Below are 19,104 nucleotides of genomic sequence, written 5' to 3'. Positions count from 1 at the left end.
TATATTACCTTAAAAGCATGAACTCCTAACTTGAATGTTAAATTACTATAATATCCCTAACTTAAAACACTCATCTATATGTATTTGAATAACATATGTTCTCTTGAAAGGTTGTGACTTTTTCGATGAGTTGTGATTTTTTTGATAAGTTGTGACTTTTTTCAAAGGGTTTCGATTTTTCGATGAGTTGTGACTTTTCTATAGAGTTCTGCGTTTTTCAATAAGTTGTGACTTTTCCAAAGTGTTGTGACCTCTCCGACAGGTTATGACTTTTCAAATAAGACACAAAAACACTTCGTTATACTACCTTTTTTTTTACTATAAATAGAGGGACTTCCTCTCATTTTTCAACCACAAATTTTTTTAATCTTCTACTCTTCTTCTTCTTGCATTTTAAAAATTTTCGTGTGATTTATCGTTGATTAGTTTGAAGTTTAGCGGAATGAGGTACCATTATTCTGATGAAGTAAATCATTTTATCCTAAGAGGATATATTTCATAACCTCGAGTACTTAAGGTAAATAATTTTTCGATGATATAATAAATTTTTTTCCTTAATATATATAGTAGTATGTAATGTTCCAATACATGAAGTTAACATGATGTAGTCTAAATTAATTTGTTTTTTTTAACAATCTCTCTTGTGATGCATATATATGCTTCTGAATATCTTTTTCTAAAATTATTTAAATTCTCAAGAGCCAGAGAATTGTCACGATTTGTTTTGTTGATGCTCAAGACATAACAATGACTTTATTTATCAATGCTACTAATGTGATTTAGATTGTAACGAAATTTGCTTCAAAATAGTTATTACTATATAAACATTTCCCTTTTGTTTACTTATTTACTATTTCTTAATATTTAAGTATTTTAGACGATGAAAAATTCATATGACTTGTAATAATGCCACTTGAAGTTTGTATTAGTTTAAATTTTAATATTTATTTTATAGATAATTTTTATGAGATAAATATTTTTATTAATGCAAATACAATAAATGTAAAATATGTGAATATATATGAATCATTTAAAATTTATCATTTACAAAATAAATTTTAGATTCAGTAGTATGGAATAAACATTTTCGTTTTGTCCCTACACTAAATTAAAATCTACTAAGTATAAAAAAAAAATAGTAACAATAATTAAAATTCCTATTCATCTATGTAAGTATATAAATTTTTAAAGAAATTCAGATATTGCACTTTAATTCTTTAATTATAACATTATAAATTAACTTAATTATTACTAATTATTGCAAACGTTATTTACACTCTTTTACAATCTTTAGTTATAATATTATGAATTCACATAGTTATTACATTAATTATATCTATCTTTCATCTTTCATTATATTAACTTTTGACCAATAAATTTTCATATTACCGCTCGTATAGATCTAATAACACTGTATTGTTATTTATCCATGGATGAATCATGCTTGGTTGAATAAATTGAAAATCGTTTACAAGGATATGAACTATATCTTTGTTGGGTGTGAGGTAAACATGTAATATATGATTTCACAAATAGAATATATTCTTTAGTTTTAGTTTTTTCAGTTAAAAAAAAAAAGGAAACCTTTCTCAGTCAATTATGGACAGTCAAATAACTATCTTTGATTTATGTATATAGTCAATCGTGAAGTCAAATATGAGAGCCAACAAGAAGAACGTCATATGTTATGTTATAACTTATAAAATTTAAATTAATATACAAAAGAATAGTTCTAAAAAATAAAATGTAGTTGTTCTCTTCACATGTTCATATGGTATCTAAACAATTAAATGTGGAGTGCATGTGCAAACCACTCGTGGTTAGATGACAAGAAAAATACATAACAAATATCATCTATAAGGTAATATTAGTGAGATATGACTAATTACATGATTGAACATCTTCAAATTGAAATAAAAATATATATTGTTGCATTTAACTAATGAATTTTTTCATTGACTATATTCATAGGTTCGCGTGAATAAGAAATATATATGACGATCCACATTGAATATTAAAAAAAAATCTGCAATATTATTTTGTGCAAAGTTAATTATTCAAATCTTCGCTTAAATAATCGATACTATTTACTATAATATATATTTTCTAAATTGATAATCACGTGCAACACACATGTCGAAAAACTAGTATATATATATATATATAATGAGTAGTCACTTTGATTCAAATTATTACTTCAAAAATTTTAAATTAAATTTTTTATAGTTTAAACTTAATGTAGTTTCCTTAATCACTTTCCTATTATCTTCCATTGCATGCTAAAATTGGGACCCAAAGAAACTTGAAATGTAATCTATGCATAGTCTATATCTGATTAACCAATATTATTTTCATCCTCATTTATGTAATATTTTTTGATTGTCAAAATTAATTTGATTAATATTAAAAAATAAATTGAGTCAAATCAATCGAATACTTTAAAATTAACATTCAAATATAAAACTAAAAATATTATTTATAAATTACAATTTTTCTCATTTCAATATTCGGACAAAAACAAATTGTCTAAGTTTCCAAGGCAGGCAAAGTTGGCCTAAGTTTAGTTGTCTATTAAGTAATTTTTTGTTCGAAAACATGGACCACTAATTACTTTAATTTGTTTTTTTTTATGCAAGTCAATTTTGTATGGCGCTGAAGAAGAAATCAATTACGGTATTATGAGCACATACAACTAAATTTAATTTGTTGAGTTTGAAAAAAATTGAAAAATAAATTACTAAAAAAATTATTGATGTAATTAGACATTAATCAAACCTTGAAAGATTGTACAATTAGGAAAAGGCTTTTCCCCCCCTTTTTTGTGGTTAAATAGAAAGTTGTCGAGATATGAACTAAAAAAGGATGTCAAAATTTTACATATACGATTGTGTCGTTCCCGTTGTTGCATATGTCATGCATTCTTATTTTAATGATAAACTTACAAAAAAATTAAGGCACGAGGTAGAAAAAGTGAGGTAAAAGATAAAATAAAATTATTCAATAATAAATAAAGACAAAATAAGAAAAAAAAAATTAAAGTAACGACTCGAACACACCAAACCAATCATTACACATAATGAGTTTTTTTGTTAGATTTAAATAATATAAGACAATAAAATTTAAGTAACAATATTGTATTGTGTTGTATCGTGTTGTACTGTGTTGTGTTGTATTATTTAATGAATACAACGTTTTGATATGTTTTATGGTTACCCTCCTTACATAATTTCACATACAACAATTTGAATAATAATCCTAAAAAAAAAATAGTTTATTGATAGAGCTATTATAAAAAAAGGTAGGGTAAAGAATAAATATTGAATTATTAAATAATAAGTAAAGATAAAATGAGAAACTATATTAAGATAATGACGTGATCACACCAAATCGACCGTTACATAAAATAAGACTTTTCGTCATTATCTAAGGATAGATTTAAACGATTCGATATAGAAATATTTAACTAATAATACAATACAATACAACGGATAGCAACGATCAAATTTAAAGACACTGAAAATAGCCAATTCTGTGTGACTTGCCTCCACATAACCAAATTCCTTTTCAGTCCTCGAAATACTTCTCCGGCCGTCCCATATCGCGCGATAAAAAAATCTGTAGCTAAACAGTAAAATTTCGTCACCAATTTCGTGATAAATTAGCTACCAAAATTTCTATTTATTTATACACAATATTTGTAACTAATTTTTAATTTCATTTTACCTTTTTTGGTTAGTGTATTATTCTATTATTATAAGTGGGCTAGCTTTTGGGTATATATAAGAACGGTAGAATTTGAAAGAAAAAAATAGTAGTTTTTTTATTTTGAAATAGTGTTTGAACATAAATATTAATTTGCGCTATTTTTGAACTTTGTAAGTGATTTAGAATTGAAATTGAGAAAATATTTTCTTTTTGCAGTTTTACTAATTTCTAAAAATTTCAGAATCCAACTTCAAGTAGAATTCTAAAATATAATAATGTCCAAACAATTTTTTGAAATAATATTTCGAGACGAGAGGGAGTTGCTCGAATGGTAAGCACCCCTTGCTTCCAACCCGAAGGTTGCGAGTTCGAGTCACCAAGGGAGCAAAAGGGGTGGGGGAGCTCCTAGGGAGGGTAAAAAAAAAAAAAATTCCGAAAAAAAGTGAAAACTCTCAATAGTGTCAAAGCTCCATTTATATAGGGTGGGGGTGGCTTTGGAGTAAATCTTACTAAAAATATTTGATCATGAAAAATTGAAATCTATAGAGAATTATTCAAAGTGTGAAGTGTATATATTTCACGTAATATAAATGTATTCTCAAAATTCAATAGGTTCTTGTACTGGAGCACATAAACTAACTAAGACTCGGAGAATATTTTCTCTATCTTCCATCCATCACAAGAAGAGAATATATAGTCAAGAAAAATTATTAGCATGAAATATTAAGATTTAAGAATATTTGTTGTTGTGATAATCAAAGCAATTAACGGCTTAATAAAATAAGGTATAATTAAGGAAAATAAAGAATCTATTTCAATGTCAACATTAATAACTATTACGAAGACGTTATTTTTCAGACTCTTGAAATATTCAATGGTGATTAATATTTATTTATCATAGCTAGTAAAAGATAAATAATATGTTGTAATATTTATTAATCATTATTAGTAAAGATTAAAGAATAAATATAAAATGGAAAAAGGTCAAAAATGTCTTTAAACTACGTAAAATAAATAAAAATGTCCTCTGTATGGTTTGGTCCAAAAGTATCCTTGCCATCAATAGTTTGATCCAAAATGTCCTTATCGTTATTTAAAGAGTAAAAAATGCTCATTTTCCAAATAAATATATCATTTATTTTCTTTCTAACACATTCTTTTTCTAATAATATTTTTTAAAATTAGCAAATGTTTATCCTACTTCAATTCAGAATAAAATAAAAAATAAAAATATTTCTTATTTTATTGTAATTATTTTTTATCGTTATATAATTAAAAATTAATGATGAGTATACTATGATATTATATATATGACAAAGAGTACAGGAAGTTATTTTATTTTAATTGATAAAGTGAGATTTAGAAGAAAAAAATTATTTCCTACATTTTCATTTGTAGAAGTAATTTTAAAAGAAAGAAAACAAGAATAGGGTTCTTTAATAACATTTTAATTAGGAAGAAGATATGTTTTTTAAAAAAAAATATATATATATATTCGAAAAAGAGCATTTTGACCCATTTAGTAACTATAGAGGCATTTTTGGACCAAAATAATAACTGCAAGAGCATTTTTTAACCGAATATTGACAGCATGCCGTTTTTTAGCCAAACTATAAATGGAGGACATTTTTTTTCATTTCACACCGATTAAAGATATTTTTGACATTTTTCCCTTTTATATTAGTTTTTTTATCCTTTATTAGCCATGGTTAACAAATATCATAACATATTATTTATCCTTTACTAGCTATGATTAATAAATATCAATCATCTTTGAATATTTCTAAAGTCTGAATAAATGTCTTTATAATAGATATTTAATATTGTTGTTGAATATTTTTAATGACTAGTCATGTTGGCACGGAAACAAATTTTGTATTGTCCTTTATATCCTATTTTACTGCTTTGACTATCACAACAACAAATATTCTTTAGTCTTAATATTTCATGATGATAATTTGAGTTCTTTGACCTATAATATTCACCTTCCTTCTGCTGGATTTCAATTAAAATAATTTGTGCGCCGAATTTACAGTAGAAGGAATTGTTGAATTCTGAAAATAATCTATATCAGATAAAATATTCTTAAGGACGATTATCTTTATATATTTTATGTTGTAAAAAAAATTTCTATAAATTTCGTGATCAATATTTTTCGTAAGATTTACCTCCCACCAGCCACCCCATCGGCCACCCTACCCATACCACCCAAGGCTTTTCACTAAAGATTCAATATTTATTTTATAAACATACAAAAAAAAAACTAGAAAATAACTTTTTAGACTTGGATAAATTCCCTTCCACCCCTAATACTCACATAAACTTAATTCATAAGTCTATTAACAAGAAGACAATCATGTCAAATAGCTATTTAAAATGGAAAAGTGTTATAGCAAAACCATGAAATTCACCAATGAGATTATTCTTTTATTTCTTTAATCATATATTTTGAGTTAAAACTTTAATTATATAAAAAAAATCTTAAAAAATGCTTCTTTCTTAACTTAGTCTTATATAATAATGAGAATTCAAATTATTCAGTATTTCAATATAAATATCTGACATCAAATAAGAAGATCAAGACAAAATGAAATTCCAATATTTGATAAATACCTTCAAGTTCATTATCATCGATGTCATGTGTTCTTCACAAAGTGGTACTCCCTACAACATCAAAATTAATATCAATACCAAGAAACAAAACATATCATTAAAACACATGGATTTTATTCAAGAATAATAAATTAATAGGAGATACCATTTGCCTATTAATTGCTTAGCTCTCAATTAAAGAGTGAGAATATTGGGTACAATTAACTAATTAGTTTGTTCTTATATAATATATGCATTCTATTTAGTTAACTTGCTGGTAGGTAGACACGTGGAGCTCAATAATGCAAATTAGGGGTGTACAAAATCGAACCGAAAATCGAATCAAAACGCAAATCGAGTCAAACCGAGAAAAAAAACTCAACTAGTGGTTGGTTTGACTTGGTTTGGTATTGAAAAAAAAAGCCCGACTATATTTGGGTTGGTTTGGTTTTAACTAAAAAAAATCAACCCAAGATCAAACCAATCCGACATTATATATAAAATTTTAAAATTTTATTTTATACATAAAAAAATTTACTTTGATATAATTTTAAAATATTTCTTATACTTTCTCATAGTTTTTATCTTTTAATATATTATTTCAAGTTTTAAACTTAGAATTCTGAAATGGTTCAATAAAGATTATAGTCCACACATGTTGGTAATTATAATAAAGCTTAAATCAAAATCAAATTAATACTAATGCAAAAAAGAAAACCAATTCAACACTAACACTCTGTTTGGATCATTGTTACCCATTGTTTCATAATGTACTGTAATGTATTGTACTATATGGTAGATACAATGTTTGGCTAGACTGTATTGTTTGTTGTTGTTTAATAACGTTTTTATTGTTTGGTTTGACTGTATTGTACTGTATTGTAATTTATAAATGTACTAAAATATCCTTAATTATTCTAGGGTAGGAGGTTTGACTGGAATTAAATAATATAGGCTAAAAGGTAAAAAAATATTATGAAATATTATGCCATGATATAATTGGAAAAAGAAATTAAGTAACAATGAGAACACACCAAATCGGTTGTTCCATAAAATGGGGGTTTCCATTGTTATGTAACAACGAAATTTAACAATACAATACAATACAATACATTTTAAGTAACAATCAAAACAAACATTGTAGGTATGGTAACGATACAATACAATACAATGGGTAATAATGATCCAAACATAGAGTAAGAATGACAACAATATTGAATATTTATTCTTTGGTTTTACATTGGTTTAGACAATTCAAATACATAATCTAATTTTAATTCCTTTAATATTTAGTCATGTAACTAATACTTATTAAACTTATTTTTAGCATGATTTCGTACTTTTAAATTATGATCATTTTCATTATGACTTGTTAATTTGCAATATTTGTTTTACGCGATTTCATTATTATTATTTTTTTACTGGATATTTTAGTGTCATTACTCATATCATATTTTGTGTTATTTTCTTAAGAAACACCTTAGATAGTTGTATTTTGGTAGGACTAAAGAAATATTTGAAGTACAAGTAAATTATATGTCTGTATGAATACTTTATCGAAAAAACCCAAAAATCTGAAAAATTCGAAAAAATCCGAAAAACCCCGAAGTTAAAAAACCCGAGTTTATTGGTTTGGTTTGGTTTATAGATTTAAAGATCCGATACAAATGATTTAGTTTGATATTTGAAAAACCCGAACCAACCTGGTCATGTACACCCCTAATGCAAATAATAAGTGACTTTTTGAAAATGGCCAAAAAATCAGAATGGATCAAAAATAATTTTTGGATATTGTACGTACATATAATAAATTGACTCGTAAATGGATGAGAGGGGAGGACAATAATGATATTGGTCAATTCACTACTAAAATAATAGTATGAATTTTCCATCTACGTCTTATCAAAAATTGGCTCATTGTTAGAAAAATATTTCGACAAAAGTCCTATTTATGAAACTATCGATAAAGGAAAGAAGGGGCTTAAGAAAGAGAGAAATGATTCACAGTAAAAGGAGTAATCATGTATTGGTTTATCAGAACTAATGACTTTTGTTGAAATCACAATATTTTTTTGTTTATGTTTCGAACACATTAAAATAAGAATTCACTTATAAGCTTTGAAAAATATTTTTTAAAAGACCAAATACACCCCAAGTAAGTCTAATATATGATATCTAAAAAATAATTAAATAGCTTACTTTATATACTAAATTATACTCCCTCTGTCCCAATTTATGTGAAGTACTTTGACTCGGCACGGAGTTTCAGAAAGGAAGTAAGACTTTTAAAACTTGTGGTTTAAAATAAATTATAGAAATTTGTGTGGCTGTAAATCATTTCATTAAGGGTAAAATAGATATTTTATAGTTAAATAGTTACTTTATATAGAAATGTGTCATTTTTTTTTGGACTGACTAAAAAGGAAAATAAGTCATATAAATTGGGACAGAGGGAGTATAAATTGACGTGAGAGTGAAGGTTAATTTTGTGCAAGATTTGGTTTCTCTTTTAGCAAGATTTAGGTCTAATAATTTGATAGTACGAAGAAGTCTTATTGGACCTATATAGTTGAGGAGATATTGAAAATGACATAAGTTTATATATATATATATATATATAATTTGTATATTTGGCAAGCGACTGTTATTATTATGATTGATCGGCTAAATGTGTAATTTGTGCTCTTATATAAAATTACACATTAATTATGTGTACAATATGATGTATACTCTCCTAGTCCTAATTTACGTGGCTTATGGGGATGGCAAAATCAACCTATAAAATTATGATATGCCCGATCCGTTTAGATTTTGACATTTTAAGAATCCACACATTTCATTAATTAAGTTTATTTTGATTTGCTTAGTTCAACTCATTTTAAAACTGGCTGATATGTAACTCAAATGGACTCATTAGAAATTTTATCTAAATAGTTTTAATAAAGACATTGTTTATTTATGTAACGACCCATTTGGTCGTTTTGAGTACTAGAACTTTTTATTTCATAGAATACTCTTTTCCAAAAAAGATTCTAAATGGATATTTTGGACTATTCATAACTACATTTATAGAATTAATTGGGTAGTTTTTAATAATTAATTTAATTGGTGGTTAATGAACTAAGTCCATAATTTATTTAATTAAATTACCATATGGCCCATGGATAGGAATATATAAATTAGAGGGTTTAGTATTTATTTAATACTTAATTAAAAGAGGAGAAAAGAGGAGTTACAACCGAGAAGAAGCAGCAAATCAGGTAAAGAATCAACCTTGGTATATTTTATATGTATGAACATATATACATATATAGATTGTAGGATTAATTATTTAATAATGGAAATGATCATTAGCAGTATATGGTTGTTTTGGCTTATGTACGTTGTTCAGTGGCTTTCTTCAGTGGTAGGATTTGTACGTACTGACTGGTTCAGAGGTAGTGCCACTGGTTTCGTAACCAGTGGCCTCAACTTTAATTATTATTATATTATATTATAAAGTGGAAGTGTGCATATGTATAGTATTTGATGTTAGATGAATGCTGAGAGAAAAGTTAATCAGGCCACAACATTAATGATGGAGTATTAAAGTGTAGGTGTATAGGTGGAGGTGTTCATTGCCACTGGCGGCTTGAACTTTTAAACATTAAAATGTTTTTATTTTATTTTGATGTATTGAGATAAATAATTGTAAAAATTAGGCAAATGACATAGTATAAGAAAGAAATTACTTCCTTTCCCTACTCTTTCATTAATTACCAAAAATCCCTTTTTTTAGTGTTTTTCGGATACATAATATAGCAGCGCAGATACTTTAATTAATAGTGCGGATACTTTAATTAATAACGGGATACTTTAATTTATAACGGGCGGATACTTAAATTAATGGGCAGATGCATAATATAGCAGCACGGATACTTTAATTAATAACGGGCGGATACTTAATCTAATAAAGTAGCTGGTTAAGTTGAATTGGGGGGAAATAAGGGATTTTTATATTTTAGTAAAAGAGTAGGGAAATATTGAGAATAGGTAAAGAAGTGTTGTGTATTTAAGTAATTTTTCCTAAATAATAAATATTAGGTGTCTCGTATTATTTAAACTTCATTTAAGTTATGCTAATTGGAAGAATTTAGAAAACCCTTAGGCTTGAACTTTAAGAAATTGATTATAGTTTTGGGTGTTTATATACTCGTTAATTTACAAATTATATAGATTGGAAAGGTTCGGAGGCATTGAGGAAAGGAAAAGTAGCTTGCTTGACTTCGGCTCTTCGGTGTAGGTAGGTTATGGTTTATTTTATTTGATAGATAGACTCTTAATAGTGATTGATATGCATTGAATGATATTGTGAAGTTCTCTATGTACTTGATGGTGTGATTGTGTAGCTTGGTTGTGTGGTTTGTGATTTGTCTAAAATCCTGAGACCGTGGAATTTATAATCTTGAACCCTCTCTATCGAAGTGATGCTTTGAATAAAGAAGGCTTGATGAAATATTGTTAATGAATTGAAAAGTGGTGATAATAAATGATAAATTAATGATATTATTGGATCGGAGTGTCATGTTTCGACACGGTATTCTTGGACCGGAGTGTCACGTTCCGACACGGTATTATTGGATCGGAGTGTTACGTTTCGACACGGTATTCTTGGATCGGAGTGCACGTTCCGACACTATATTCTTGGATCAGAGTGTCACGTTCCGACACAGTAACATTAAAGGAAAAAGATATTGAATTAGCTTAATGTACTCAACCTCAAAGAACCCATTTCCCAAATGAGCATGGTGTGGAGGCATGAGTCCCCATATGTGTGTTGGATATTGTGATTGATTGTGTACTGGCTTCCGTTGTCACTTGTTCATGATGTTTGTTGCTTGTCACCTGCTAAGTGTCATAGTTGATTTTATACTATTATTCATTGCATATTAGTTTCTATTTTGGGTTGGCCGATGATACCTACTCAATACGTGTTCCTTGTACGGACCCCTACTTGTGTTTTCTTCGTTTTTCTTTTGTGGAGTACAACAAGTGTACCATCGACTTCGACTCTCCCTAAGCTCTAGCCGGTCTCTAGCACATCAGATTTCAGGGTGAGCTATAATTCCTTCTAGCTCGTGCTGGATTCTCTCAGTCATGGCATGATGTCCTTAAATTTCGGACATGGACCATCTTCTTTACTTATTTTGGTGTCTTTAATGCTCTTAGACTTGGTATTTTGAGAACAGATGTCCTTGATGTGATGACTTTTAGGTTTTGGGGATAATGGGTAATAGACTTTAGAGGTTGATTTGATTAGTTACATTTAACAAGTTTTGAGCTTCCGCATTTTATTGTTGTTCGTGGTTGAATTATTAATATATGTTGGGGTTTGGATTTCTTGGCTCGCCCACTTAGGAGGTTAAGTGTGGGTGCCACTCACGACTCGTTTTGGGTCGTGACAATATGATATGTTATATAGAGTCATAAGATAAGGAAAAAATTATCAGGTACTCAAACAAATAATATGAAAACAAACTTTAAATTTAAAACATAGTAAAAAATGGATTGTGTTTAGCTCATTTCAACTCAAATTATATTTAAATAGTCCAACGAAACAATCATTTATTAACTTAACTCATTTTGACATGATCCCAACGCACTCATTTGATACTTCCTAGTGACACAACTGGAATTTCGGAATTCAAACTTCTAAACTTTAATCACAATTCGTACATGAAAGCCTTAAGATTTTTGAATTAAAATGTATATACTTAAAAACTACCTAAGAAGTACAATCAATCACAATAATTTACAAAATAAAATAAAATTGATTGACTCTCGAAAAATAACAACTTTCAATTCTTTTGTACGATTGTGATAAAATAATAATAATAATCAAGAAATGAATACTTAGATTAAAGTTATGATCTATCAATTTCCAACATAAAAAAAAGGGACAAGGGTCTGAAAAATACCCAAATTTTGGTCGAATTTGTTGTTGCGATACTAAGCTTTCATGAGGACCTATTACCTCCCTAGACTATTTAATACCGTATTTTAAACATATATATTTGCCCACGTGGACATAAAAAATAATGCAAAATTATAAATAGTAATGTGTCCAAATATATCCGAGACAATTTAGTCAAATGTTATTCTATTGTGTTTTTTTTTTTTTTTTTGTTAAACTTTAAATCTAGTTGAAGTTCATCTCTATCTTTTCTTATTGCATCCAAAAATTCTGGTGTTGTCTTTTCGATCTGCACCATAAAATTGTGAAAAGTTCTAGATGCGATAAGTGTTCCCTTACATGACACTGGTTCCAAAGGTATTGTATCATCTACAAGTTCATCATCAACATTGTTTTTAATGGTATCCACAATTTCTTCTAAACTCAGGACCGCTGAATATGTATCATTTTCACCTGGATAATCCGATAAGTTATTGACGTCAATTTTATTACGGTAATCAAGATCATTAATCATGACATCAAGTTCATGGATGATGTTTTCACATGTGGTTCATTCAATTTCTTTGAGATTTCATCCTCCAAACAAATTTTGCAGTGTCGAAAACAATTTGTTTTTGTCTCTTGCTTGTCACGACCCAGCCCGCCGTGATTGGCACCCACACTAACCCTCCGATGGGAGATAACCATTACTAGAACCCAACTAACTAAGCAACTTAACGAAAAACTAAACATTTAAAGATACGAAAACAGATTTAAATTATGGATAGAAACGGAGTTCCCATAAACTCCGAATGTTTTAAATAAAAAATTAAACAAACTATTGCAGAAGTCAACCCCTAGAACCTGAAAGTCATTGTACCAAAACTCTACCAATCAATAAGTCTAAGGAAAGGGGGTGCAACCCCGGAACTAAACATACGAATAAATCTAACTATAGAGTCTGAGTCTGAAAAGAATGGACTAAACAATAAAGGACCCATGACAGCCTGGAAGAACTGGCTCACCCTTGAATCTGGTCTCAATCAGTGATCTCCTTATTGAGGTCTGTCAGTAGCCGCCTGAAGATGCCCTTTACTCAACAAAAAACGAGCAAGTGCAGTATCAGTACACAACCACAGTGTACTGGTAGGATCACGCGGCTACTTTAGTAAGCGAAATACAAGCAGGAAATTACAACACAATAAACACACATATACAAAATATATAGTTCAATTAGCTTTTCAGGAGCAACATACAATTTCTCAATATCAATGACAGGTAGACATGAACATAATAATCACAAGTGTTTCTCTTATGGAACTCATACTCAAACTGTTAGTGTGTCGGAACGTGACACCCGATCCAATATATGTGTCAGAACGTGATATACAGTAAAATATATGTGTCGGAACGTGACACCCGATCCAATGTATGTGTCGGAACGTAACATCCGATCCAATCAGCACAACCACAATCACACTATAATTAATAATACATATAGTCCACATGGTCAAGTAACAGTTCATGACATGTAGTTGTTCGCACATAATCATTTCATTAGATTCGATTCACATTTCATGATTCACATACGCATATACATACATTGAAGCAATTATCCGGTATATATCACACAAACGGGAAATCAAACCATCACCTACCTCGAAACCAAGACTAAATACTCTTAAGACACTTTAGCCTTCCCTTTCCGAAGTCTTTCAGGTTGTTCTTGGTCTATAAACAAGTAATTAACTCAAGGATCAATAAACAAGGTCTAATTTACCCAGATTATAACAAACTTATTAACCCATGATCCTAATGTTCAACTAGGGGTTTTCCCACTATCAACTTTAGGCCAAAACCCTCTCCTAACGATAATTACCCAAGATTCTCAGTCATAGAAATCGAAATACAGATTAAGGGAGTAATTTCCTTACCTTTAGCACTAGAAGTCGTGGAAAGCTGTCAAGAATCTTCCTGGATCGCCTCCTAGCTCTCAAGAACGAAGTTTTGCAGAAAATAACGATTTTGGGGATTTTTCCAACTTAAGTTCGCGACTGGCCTGCCACGGCGGACCCCATCCCGCCACAGCGGCCCCGCACTAACGGGATTAATCTCACCCTGGAGGCTTGCACGGTGACAGAAGCTCGGAGTTTGAGTTCCAAGCTTTTATTTCACAACACCCCTTCAATCCGAGACGTTCTAAAACTGCCCTTTCACGCCAAGGTCAGTTTCGGGAGTTTACTCGCCCAAATTCGATTCCGTAAAGTCGTCAGGCTCGTTAACGTCTTGGCTATCCACTCATGTGATCAAATTCATAATTAGATCCCCCATTCATGACCAGATTTCTCTATACCTCACCTGACTCAGATTTCGTCCAAGTCTGGCCTAGGCTAGAAATTTCCAAGTTACTACTCAGAAGTTTTCTGGCCCAAATTCCTTCCCCATTGGCTTTTCCATAATGATGGAAACCGGTTGTTACAATGTTGAACATTTTTTCGTCCAAGCTCGGATTACAAAATTGATAGCATCCAAAGTTTAATCTTTACTCGATGAGTTTCATGTTCCACTTCATAGCCTTCTAATATCCTATGATAAAATTTGTTCCGATAATACATCTTAAAGCTCTTATTATTCTAGCATCACAAAGTTAAATCTCAAAACACTCTATAAATTAATAATTATTAATTTATTGATTAAATAATACCTCTAAAATATAATAATATTTCACGGTCCCAACTATTTTAATTTAGTGAAGTTTTACTGTAATGTTTCCCCCCAAATTAGTTTTCCACGTGATAAAAAATACTTATTCCAAATTACTTGTCAATTTATAAAATCAAGATAAAATTAATTACATTTTTCTTATTTTATCCTTACAATTAATTCTTTGTAAAAATGTAAACAAATTGTAAAGTTCCAACAAAGTTTCTTAAGGGTAAATTAGTAAACTTTCGTATTTATGAATTATGATTTCTTAAAAAAAGTGTATTGGAGAAAGAATCCACCTCCTTTTCATTTCTCTTATATATCTACATTTTCCCCAACTTCCTATCTAGATTTATCATACTTGTCTTATTTAAATATCAATGGTGCATATTTTTATAATCAAATGTCTAAATTTTATTCTCTCTGTTTATTTTTTATCGTCATGGTTTCTTTTTTACAGTCAAACTATAAAAATTTTGACTAATATTTTACGATATATTTTTTCATTATAATAATATGCAAAAAAATTACAATTTATAGTACTTTTCGTATAGTTTTTGAATATCTAAATTTTTTGTTTAAAATATCAAATTAATGTAATCTAATTTAACTTTGAAAATTAGTCAAATTAATTTTCAAAAAACACAATATGATAATTAAAAGTGGACGGAAGGAGTATCTTTCTAAATGCTGTCATATTAATGGATTGTTGAGTCTGATGGCATTACTAATTGAAAGGTTACTCCTTTATGTAATTAAATTAGGAAAAATTATAGAAATCCCACCTTTTAGTTTACTTATTACCATTATCCCCTATAAGTTTTACAAATTTCCGAAATCCCTCATTTTCGCGCATCAGATTAGTGTATCTCGCGCATCAGATTAATGTATCAGCGCTTATATTATTGTATCTCGCGCATCAGATTAGTGTATCATGTATAAAATGTAATGTATCTTACTTAACGATTAATGTATCTCGCGCATCAGATTATTGTATCTGCGCTTATATTATTGTATCCGTTTGAGGGATTTCTGTAATTATAAACTTTTAAGGGATAGATTGTAATTTTGCCTTAAAAGTATGTGATTTCTGTAATTTGCCCATTAAATTAATGTATGATTTTATAGTATTTATCTTAGTAAAAGGTGTCAATTGGGCCGGGTTGACCTAGTTCCAACCACATAAAATTTGGACTGATCCCGTACTGGACCGGATAGACAATAGTTGGTCCACCAATGGTTCGGGGATGAAACATATCAGATCGGGTGTGTATTTAGGTTCAGTTAGTCAAGTAGAATAGTGTTTTAAGAATGTTAATAGTTTGGGGTTGAATCTAATAATTCGTACCAAATTCAAGGGCGTTTTCAATACTCCCACTACTAGTGGACATAAATACCGGAAAACCAACCAGAATCGAACTAATTCGGTTCTTCGGTTTCGGATTTTCGGTTTGGCATCGGTTTTATTTTTTAAAAAGTTCGGTTCTTCGGTGCACCGGAGAATGCCCATATATATATATATGGGCATTTTCTTAACTAAAAATAAAAAGTCAACTAACAACTAAATCATTCATGAACAAATCAGAGTAGCAACAAATTTTACAATTCAATAATTAACTTCAAATATTAATCGCCAAGAGGAACCCAAACATATTTTTATCAATGTAGTTTATGTAAAGGAATCTGTCTTCGTCCTTGTTTTTCTCGAGAAGTAGTTGGAGGCACAATGTTCTTGACAAAGACAAATATAGTCTTTTAGTTAACACAATAAGTTCCATGGAGAGACACACTACAACAGAAACAACTTTTAGCAGCATTAAATATTGACATTAATAAAGAGTGCTAAAGTCTTTACCGGCATTAGTTAAATGTCATTAGAACCAATGTCACTAATGACTTTCGGGACATATATACAAAGAGTGCTAATTGCCGCTAAAAATACATATTTTTTATGTAGTGACACATCATTCCTCAACAAAGTTTTAAATTTCTAAGTATCTTATACTTTGATTTTGTCCTCATTTTATTTATCATTCGCACCAAAAAACCAATTTAAAAACACTGAACTAAACTGAACCGAAGTAGAAAAATTGAACCGAATAGAACCGAACCGAATTAGTTTGGTTTAGAATACGGTGCACATTTTTCTAAAACCGAAGAACCGCGTGAATCGAAGTTTGATAAAACTGAACCGAACGCCCACCCCTAATTCCCACTGTCCCGAATTACTTGTTCCAATTTTTCTTTTTTACTTATCCCTTTTTATTTGTCCATTTTGACAAATCAAGAAAAAACATTTTTTTTTATCTATTATACCCTCAATTAATTATTTTGGAAAAGGTATAATTTATTGAAAATTTTAAATTTATAATTCATCCACTTCATAATTAATAAGTGTGTCAATTCAAAAGTGGATAAATAAATAGAGATATATAAAGTACTTCTCTCAGAGTTTAATGCTATTTAAGTAATTCCATCCATTTTCAAAATTTTGGAAAATGAATATTTTTTTAACAAAGTTGGGAAACTTAAGTACCAACATCTCTTCTTTTAAACATGATTAATTAATATACTTATTTTCATTAAGAAATTAAACTAATTAATCAAGACCTTTGATATTTAAGTAACATAGGTGTCCGTTGTCACACATCTAAATAGAAACTTGGGAGAAATGGGCAAAAGAGAAATGAAGAGGAGTCAAATCTAAAGTGAAAGTGGATGATCAAAACCAAAAATTTGAAATATCCAAACTGATTAATACAAAACAGAACTTAATAAATCAAAGTCCATCCAAATTTATTTGAATTATCATTTTTCCAATTCGAAAATTGAAAATTCAAACTAAAATTTTCACATCCAATCTGAATAACACAAACGCCCATCCCTACTTTCAAGTGGTATGTTAATACGTTCTCATGAAATGAAAGAGATGTCTCTAGTAATTTAAAAGCTATAACACGTTGAGCAAGTAACATTTTTATTTTAAAATTCTTATATTTTGCATATATAGTTAATGTATTTGGTTTTAGATTCTTCTAATTGATGTGTTATGTCTAACTAATTCATTTGAAAAGTCTAAATGCCTTTTTGGAATTCAAAGTTTAACAATTATTCAATTCGGCCACGAGAAATTGAATACTCAAGTTTTTATTATGAGTGTGTTTGGTTCGAATGAAAATAATTTTTATTTGATAGTATTTGATAAATAAATTAAAAAATTATTATTTCGAACATTCATATGTATAATACTCTAAAGAAATATCGTGGGGTTATTTTAATGGAAATGTGAAGTCTTAGTATTGAAATTAAGTAAACACATGGTACATTAAACTTTAAAGTCATGTTTCTAGCAAGTCATGATAATTATTCAGTCAATTTCATAAAATAAAAAAGAGACAAGATAGATTAATTAATTGATAGAGATTGGTGATTTAAAGATACAAATAATTAAATTGAATGCTTACAGTGAGTGACTTAAGAATCTCTATCGAGTTCATACAACAACATATTCGGTGTAATTTCACAAGTGAAGTATGAAAAAAATAGAGTGTAAATAAATCTTATTCTATCTCGTGGAGGTTGATAAACTGTTTTTGAAAGAACCTCAACCCAATTGAAGCAAATCAAAATAGTTATAAAAAGAAAATACAATAGTGAAGAAAACAAGATAACTAATATAAAAAATCGTACAAAGCATTTTAAAAAAAACAGTAACAACAACAAAATAAGTAATCTAAACACAATATAGACAAAATAGATAGTAACAAATATCAAATGCAAGAAACTACATGAATAATGCTAATACTACGACAGACACAGTGCTCTAGACTCCCACAAAACTTAATCTCACAAAAAATGAGACGACGTTTAACTACGTACTAGCCTTCTATTCTAATCCACAACCTTCGTACTTTTCGTCTATAGAACTCATGCAAAAAAAAAAGAAGCAGAAATTATGGATATCAATTAATTTTTAACAGAAATTAGGGGTATTTGTTTGATCATTTTGTCTAGAAAAAATCGCCATCAAATATAAAAGTAATTCATAATGGTTAGGTACAAATAATTATGTTATTTATAGACTATAGTGTACAATTACGTATGTTTATCAATTGTTTATAAAAGTTCTTTTCTACCCTTGATGAGGAAACTCTAACAACTTGTTATGT

At 29.0% G+C, this 19,104-nt stretch overlaps 1 long non-coding RNA gene across 2 annotated transcripts; it reads right to left on the bottom strand.

Moving 5' to 3' along the window:
- Positions 1-3,337: 3,337 nt before the first annotated feature.
- Positions 3,338-6,508, bottom strand: LOC102582617 (uncharacterized). Of its 2 annotated transcripts, none has more exons than XR_368761.2 (3): positions 6,464-6,508; positions 6,319-6,369; positions 3,338-3,621 (listed from the first exon to the last, which is right to left on the bottom strand). It is a non-coding gene; the product is annotated as an uncharacterized lncRNA (long non-coding RNA). The 2 variants fall into 2 exon arrangements; XR_368762.2 differs by having other exon boundaries at positions 3,338-3,615.
- Between the last annotated feature and the right edge of the window lie 12,596 nt (positions 6,509-19,104).

Source organism: Solanum tuberosum, unplaced genomic scaffold (genome assembly GCF_000226075.1).
Source record: "Solanum tuberosum cultivar DM 1-3 516 R44 unplaced genomic scaffold, SolTub_3.0 scf00543, whole genome shotgun sequence".
Classification (NCBI taxonomy): domain Eukaryota; kingdom Viridiplantae; phylum Streptophyta; class Magnoliopsida; order Solanales; family Solanaceae; genus Solanum; species Solanum tuberosum.
Note: the sequence above shows the minus strand (reverse complement) of the source record. Positions and strands in the feature narration are given on the sequence as shown.